This window comes from Callithrix jacchus, chromosome 4, assembly GCF_049354715.1.
Source record: "Callithrix jacchus isolate 240 chromosome 4, calJac240_pri, whole genome shotgun sequence".
Taxonomy (NCBI): domain Eukaryota; kingdom Metazoa; phylum Chordata; class Mammalia; order Primates; family Cebidae; genus Callithrix; species Callithrix jacchus.
In genome coordinates, this window is record NC_133505.1 from 34048416 (window position 1) to 34055852 (window position 7437).

The 7437-nt window shown below is 50.3% G+C and overlaps 1 long non-coding RNA gene and 1 pseudogene across 2 annotated transcripts; one reads left to right on the forward strand and one right to left on the reverse strand.

Annotated features, from left to right (window-relative positions):
- Positions 1 to 1955: 1955 nt before the first annotated feature.
- On the reverse strand, positions 1956 to 3378 carry LOC128931927 (uncharacterized). The gene is made up of 2 exons (XR_008481040.2): positions 3310 to 3378; positions 1956 to 3139 (listed from the first exon to the last, which is right to left on the reverse strand). It is a non-coding gene; the product is annotated as an uncharacterized LOC128931927 (long non-coding RNA).
- LOC100402594 (mamu class I histocompatibility antigen, alpha chain F-like) lies at positions 2660 to 6099 on the forward strand (annotated as a pseudogene). The gene is made up of 7 exons (XR_004742313.3): positions 2660 to 2753; positions 2884 to 3159; positions 3405 to 3678; positions 4331 to 4606; positions 4748 to 4863; positions 5286 to 5318; positions 5683 to 6099. The product of XR_004742313.3 is annotated as a mamu class I histocompatibility antigen, alpha chain F-like (transcript).
- The last annotated feature ends 1338 nt before the right edge of the window (positions 6100 to 7437 follow it).

The following is a 7437-nucleotide window of genomic DNA, read 5'->3' on the forward strand; positions in this document are numbered from 1 at the left end:
CTGGCATTTCCATTCCTAGGTATTTACTCAAGAGAAATGAAGAGTATGTCCTAGAATCTCTGTACAAGAATGTCCATGTGGCCTGTACTTAATGATTCACTTCTATCTGATAGAGTAACGTTAACATGACACTTTATGGCTCTTGGTGTAGAACAAAAAACTCACCATAGCTTCCACCTTTGCTCTCTCTGCCTCTGGGATCAAGAACTCTGGGGGAAGTCAACTGCTGTGTCATAAGCAGACCAGTAAAAAGGTCCATGTGGCTAGGAACTGAGTCATCCTGGGACCAGACAGCAAGGAACTGAGGCCTTTTCCAATAGCCATGTGTATGAGCCATTTTTCATGCAAATCCCCAGCCCCAGTTGAGCCCTCAGATGATGCAGCCCTGTCTGACAACTGGACTGCAACCTTGTGAGAGGCCCTGAGCCAGAAGCAATCAGGGAAACCTCTCCTGGATTCCCAGAATCCAGGAAATTCTCTCCTGGAAATTGTGAGAGATAATAAATAGTTGTTGCTTTGAGCTGTGAAGTTTCGGTAATTTATTATGTAGCAGTAAAAAATTAATACAGCTTCACAAGAGAGGATGATTATTGCACTTTAATTTTCATTTGCTCTAAATGCATTAGTATTTTTATCATCATCATTATTATTGAGACAAGGTCTTGCTCTGTCACTCAGGCTGGAGTGCTGTGACAGTCCACTATGAGAGCTCACTGCAGCCTCTACCTTCTGGGCTCAAGTGATCTTCCCACCTCAGCTGTCTGAGTAGCTGGCAGTGCAGGCATACACTACCATGCAGGTTGCAGCCTCAAACTCCCTGCCTCAGTCTTCAGAGTAGCTAAGAGTCCAGGAGTTTGAGGCTGCAGTGAGCCATGATCATGCAACTGCATGTCACCTTGGATGACAGAGGGAGACTCTCTCTCTAAAAATAAATAAATAAATACAGTACACGGATGCTGTCTAAAGCCAATGTTTGTGGCAATTTATTATGCAGTCATATAAAATTCATACACAGGCTCAACAAACACATGGAATTAATTTATGAATTTATATGCACACTACATGTTTAAAATAGAATACTCTTTTTTCCCAGTATTTTTTATTTTATAATATTCTGTGATGCAATTAAATTTTAATACAATCGTATTTCATTCAATCAGTCAATAAAAATTTATTTAGTCCCTAAGCTGAACCAAGTATGCCCTCATATGCTCATGTGCCTGACATGCTAGAAGCTTCACAAGATGAAGGTGGAGTCATTGTAGTGTTTTAGGTGAAGAAATGACACACTCTGACTCACAGTAGCAGGACCACTGTGGAGAGAACAGTCATGTAGCAGGTAATAGGACAGTGCTAGAGCCACAATTCAGGAGTGACAGGGTGGTGGGGACTAAAGGGAAAGGAAGGCCTCAGGGATGAGAGGGATAAGAGGGATGGAGGGAAGGGCTGCAGGAGTGGGAGGCGAGTAAAAGGAGCAGAGGGAAAGAATTTGAAAGCAGCAGATTTCTTAGGTTTAAACATAGTTTTATAGATTTTTTAATACATCCATCTACAGAGCCTAGCAGGGTGTTCCTCGCATTTGGCCTTTAACACCCTATGTGGGACTGCCTCAAAATTAACTGCTTTTTATGCTTGTTTTCAGGTTTAAAAACATACTAAATATTCCAATAAAATATGCACACCACTTAGATGCGGGTACTTCCTAAAAACAGGCAGTGCATGAGCACTGGTGAGGGGCATTGTGACTGCATTGAGCACTTGTGACTGTGAGGTGAATGAAGTCTGTATTGGCTCCTGGTTGCAGCATACATAACACAGTGAGCTACTTTGTACTGAGGAGATGTCCTGGACTCACACAGAAACTCAGGGCTACGAAATAAGGTAATTTTAAACTTTTTAAACTACAGCAAGAGTCACAGATACACAGTCTGGGAAAGCAAAACTTAGAAGCTCTGTGAGTTGTCAGTTGTAATTTATTTAAACACATTTATGTATCAAGGGGCCAAAGTAACAATTTTTACAGATAACGTTGCAGATCATTCAAAGGTTACAAAGATTTTACAATTCACTGCAGCTAACAGAAAGGAAACTGGTCTCCTTTCTATCTCATGCGCTCAGGCACAACTTTTCCACATTTAAAGAAGAAGAAGAAGAAAACTGTCTCTACACCTCCATTCCCAGTCCAAGCTCACTCTCTGGCGCCAAGCTTCCTGGAGTGAGTTTTCTTCCAATAGAGTCCAGGGGAATCCAGCTTTAGAGGGAGGCAGAAAGTTCAGTCCAGGGACGGGGATTCCGGGATGAAAAGTGAAGGGAGAGAGACTGGGTTCCAGGGGAAGGGTTTCTCCCTAGTTTCTCAGCCTCGAGGCGAAGGCTCAAGGAGACCCTGAGACACACCCTGCCCAGGAGGAGGAGGTTCAGGGTGAAGTCCCAGCGCCCCAGGCGCGGCTCTCAGTGGCTCAAGTCTGGGTAGGGAGGCTCAGCATTTGGGGATTCCCCATTTCCACAGAGTTTCTCTTTCCCAACTTGTGTCGGGTCCTTCTTCCAGGATACTCACGACGGGGACCCAGTTCTCACTCCCATTGGGTGTTGGGTTTCTATAGAAGCCAATCAGTGTCGCCGTGGTCCTGATTCTGAAGTCCCCACGCACCCACGGGGACTCAGATTCTCTCCAGATACGGAGGTTGGGGTCATGGAGCCCCGAACGCTCTTCCTGCTACTCTTGGGGGCCCTGACCCTGACCGAGACCTGGGTGGGTGAGTGCGTACTAGGGAGGGAAAAGGCCTCTGCGGGGAGGAGCAAGAGGCCCGCCCGGAGGGGATGCAGGACCCAGGGGGCCAGGCCAGGAGGAAGGTTGGGCGGATCTCAGCCCCTTCTCGCCCCCAGGCTCCCACTCCTTGAGGTATTTCAGCACCACCGTGTCCCCGCCCGGCCGCTGGGAGCCCCGATACAGGTACATCGGAGTGGGCTACGTGGACGACACGCAGATCGTGCGGTTCGACAGCGACGCCGCGAGTCCGAGGATGGAGCCGCGGGCACCGTGGGTGGAGCAGGAGGGGCCGCAGTATTGGGAGGAGGAGACACTGGTAGTCAAGGCCAGCGCACAAACTGACAGAGTGAAACTGCGGATCGCTCTCGGCTACTACAACCAGAGCGAGGCCGGTGAGTGACTGTGGCTGGGGGAACAGGTCACGACCCCTCCCCATCCCCCACGGAGGGCCTGGGTCTTCCCGAGTCTCCCGTCCGAGAACCACCCTGAGACTAGGGGACCTGCCCAGATTCTCCACCCCGGAGAGCCCCAGGCGCCTTTACCTGGTTTCATTTTCAGTTTAGGCCAAAATTCCCTCGGGTTGGTCGGGGCGTGGGCGGGACTCGGTGGGCGGGGCTGACCGCGGGGGCGGGGCCAGGGTCTCACCCTCCAGGGAATGAATGGCTGAGATGTGGGACCCGATGGACACTTCCTCCGCGGGTATCACCAGCACGCCTACGACGGCAAGGACTACATCTCCCTGAACAAGGACCTGCGCTCCTGGACCACGGCGGAAGTGGCGGCTCAGATCACGCAGCGCAAGTGGGAGGCAGAGAAATATGCAGAGGAATTCAGCACCTACCTGGAGGGCGAGTGCGTGGAGTGGCTCCACAGGTACCTGGAGAACGGGAAGGAGACGCCGTAGCGCGCCGGTACCAGGGGCCACGGGGCGCCTTCACTATCTCCTGTAGATCTCCCCGGCTGGCCTCGCACAAGTAGGGGAGGAAAAAGGGACCAATGCTATAATATCGCCCTCCCGCTGGTCCTGTGTGGCAAGAATCTTCCTGGCTTTCCATCGCCTGTATATCTCCTGGGTTGGCTTCCCTCCACAAGGGGAGGAAAATGGGACCAACGCAAGAATATCGCCCTCCCTCTAGTCCTGAGTGGGAAGAATCCTCCGGGTTCCCGGATCCTGTACCAGAGTGACTCTGAGTATCCGCTCTGCTTGCTGGGACAGTTACGGGATGAAGTCTTTGAGGGAATGGAAGGGAAGACAGTCCCTGGAACACTGATCAGCGGTCCCCTTTGACCCCTGCAACATCCTTGGTCCCCGTGACTTTTGCTCTCGGGCCTTCTTCTCTGCCTCACACACAATGTGTGTGGTGCTCTGATTCCAGCTCTTCTAAGTCTCTCGGCCTCCACTTAGGTCAGGGACAGAAGTCCCTATTCCCCCTCAGAGACTCGAACTCTGCAAGGAATAAGAGATTATCCCAGGTGTCCTGTCTATTCTCAGGATGGTCATATGAGCACTGCGGGGTGTCTCATGAGGAGTGCAAAGGGTCTGAATTTTCTGACTCTTCTCAGATCCTCCAAAGGCACACGTTGCCCATCACCCCATCTCTGACCATGAGGCCACCCTGAGGTGCTGGGCCTTGGGCTTCTACCCTGTGGAGATCATGCTGACCTGGCAGAGGGATGGAGAGGATCAGACCCAGGACACAGAGCTTGTGGAGACCAGGCCTGCAGGGGATGGAAACTTCCAGAAGTGGGCAGCTGTGGTGGTGCTTTCTGGGGAGGAGCAGCGATACACCTGCCATGTGCAGCACGAGGGGCTGCCAGAGCCCCTCACCCTGAGATGGGGTAAGGAGTGAGATGGAATAAAGGGGAGGATGAGAGGTGATGTCTTTTCTCAAGAGAAGCAGGAGCCCTTCTGGAGCCCTTCAGCAGGGTCAGGGCTGAGGCCCAGGGATCAGGGCCCCTCACCTTCCCCTCCTTTCCCAGAGCCATCTTCCCAGCCCACCGTCCCCAACATGGGCATCATTGCTGGCCTGGTTGTCCTTGGAGCTGTGGTCACTGGAGCTGTGATGTGGAGGAAGAAGATCTCAGGTTGGGAAGGGGTGAGGAGTGGGGTCTGAGTTTTCTTGTCCTAGTGGGGATTTTGAGCCCCAGGTAGAAGTATGCCCTGTCTCCTTACTGGGAAGCATCATCCACACACATGGGCCTACCCAGCCGGGTACACTGTGTGACACTTACTCGTTTGTAAAGCAAAAATGAACCAGATTCTTCACTTCAAAGACTGCGGTGGTGGCGACCTGATTGCCAGAAGTCACAAATCTCAGGGGAAGGTCCCGCTGAGGGCATACTTTAGGAGGACAGTTGGTCCAGGACCTATACCTGCTTCCTTATTTTCTGATTCTGCCCTGGATCTGCAGTTATACATTTCTGAGAACTTCTATGGGATCAAAGACTATGGGGTTGCTCTAGGACCTTATGGCCCTGCCTCCTTTCTGGCATCTCACAGGACATTTTCTTCCCACAGATAGAAACAGAGAGAGCTGCTCTCAGGCTGCAAGTAAGTATGAAGGGGGCTGAACCCTGAGATCATTGGGATACTGTGGTTGGGAGCCCAAGGGAAGCTGTCCCAGCCCGCAGTTCCTCCTTTAGGGGCATCTCCTGTGGGCTCTGACCAGGTCCTGTTTGTGTTCTACCCCAGTCATTGACACTGCCCAGGGCTTTGGTGTGTCTCTCATAACTTATAAAGGTGACACTTGGGGTCAGGAGCCATGATATAAGTGGGGTATTGTGGGGAACAGAGGGAACATGGTTGTGCTATGGGGGTTCTTTGACTTGGATGTCCTGAGTATGCCATGGGCGGTTCAGAGTGTCACCTCTCACTGTGACTAATATGAATTTGTTCATGAATATTTTCTCTATAGTGTGATATAGCCGCCTTGTGTGGGACTGAGAAGCAAGATTTGTTCATGCCTCCCTTTTGTGACTTTGAGTACCCCAAATTCTCTTTCTGCAACGGTGTCCAAATGTGTCTTCATCCCTGTTAGTATAATGTGAGAAAGTGGGGGACCAGTCCACCCCCGTGTCCTCCATGACCCCCTTCCCCGCACTGCCCCATATTGTTTCTACCCAATGATCCTTCCTGTTCCAGAGACATGGGACTTGGATGTCTTTATTTCTGTCTGAACTTCATGGTGTACTGAGCTGCAACTTCCTACTTCCCTATTAAAATTAGAATCTGAGTATAAATTTACTTCTTCAAATTATTGCCATGGGAGGTTGATGAGTTAATTAAAGGAGGAGATTACTAAAATTTAAGAGACAAAATAAATGGAAGACCTGAGAACCTTCCAGAGTCTATGTGTTTCTTCTACTGATCTCTTGCGGAGGAGAGTAGATGGGGCTGTGGCCGGTGGGAGCTCAAGCCACTGTGGGCTTTATGTGGTCACTGCTCGGCTGGGTCATCTTTGCTGCTCCAATGGCCTTGGTCCTTCAGTAGAACCTTGTCCCACCAGGACCTGTGATCACAGGGACTCAGATGTCATTCAGGGCAGTCCCTGCACACAGAAGTCCTTGTGGTATCAAGAGATTGAGTTTTCAGACCCATCCAGCGCTTGCCCCCCTTCCAGGGCTCTTTCCTGGATTGTATTTTCCATCTTTTCACCAGCATTCTTACAGAAACCAGATTCTGAAATTTGCAGAGAGGAGGGCTCCCATAGTTTCTCATCATAGGTAACTTTCTGTTGGAACTCCTTCTGCTCTCTCTCCTACTCTTCTTCCTGCCCTGAGTTGTAGTGATCCTAGTGCTGCCTCCAATCCAAACCCATGGATTTGTAAAACAGTCTAATTTAGATTTATATGCAGTTGGAAAATTGGACTTAGAATCCTAGGATTATCTTTCCCGAAAAGAGACATATGATTGTGTGCTGCCGTGTGCAGGAGGGTTGGTGTGAGAGGTGGGATGAGGGGAGGAGGGGCACACAAGCAGCACTGGTGACGAAAGTGCTGGTGGCACTGATGTCAGTGTGAGAGGATGTCGTGTTGCAGCTGCCACAAAACAGCATTTGGCCTGAGGCTGCATTAATAAAGATATTGCCTTTAGAATAGGGAGGTGCTCTATGGTGATCATTCATCGAACTGACATTTTTTTGTCTGCTGAGTAAATGACTATTTTTGCATTTGGAAAACGTCTTTAAAGTAAAAACAGAGAAATTTCTGGCCTTGTGGTGCATATGTTCTAGGGAGAAGAGGCAGACATAAGATACACTATGAGCAGAGTAAGGAAGGACAATGCTCTTGTTAGAAGGTGGCAAGTGCTGTGGGGCATGATCCAGAGTGTGGGCTGTGGGGACAGGGAGGTGGCTGTTGTACTATGTGGTCAGTGTGGGCCTCCTTTCAAATGTGACCTTCAAGGAAAGTTTTTTTTTTTTTTCACAGTTGGCAGAGCTAATTATGGCTTTATTTTGGAAGCACGCGCACACACACACACACACACACACACACACAGTTATTTTGTAGCTGAAGGCATGTGCAAGTGGGGGTGGCCCAGGCAGCGAACTCCCCCACAGGTGGGCTGATGGCGAGGGCTGAGCCTCAGGTGAGTCTTCTGTTCCTGATGCTCCCCTGCACAGTGGCCTCCCCCACAGGCTCTGGGGCAGTCACAGGAAGGGGTAGATTGA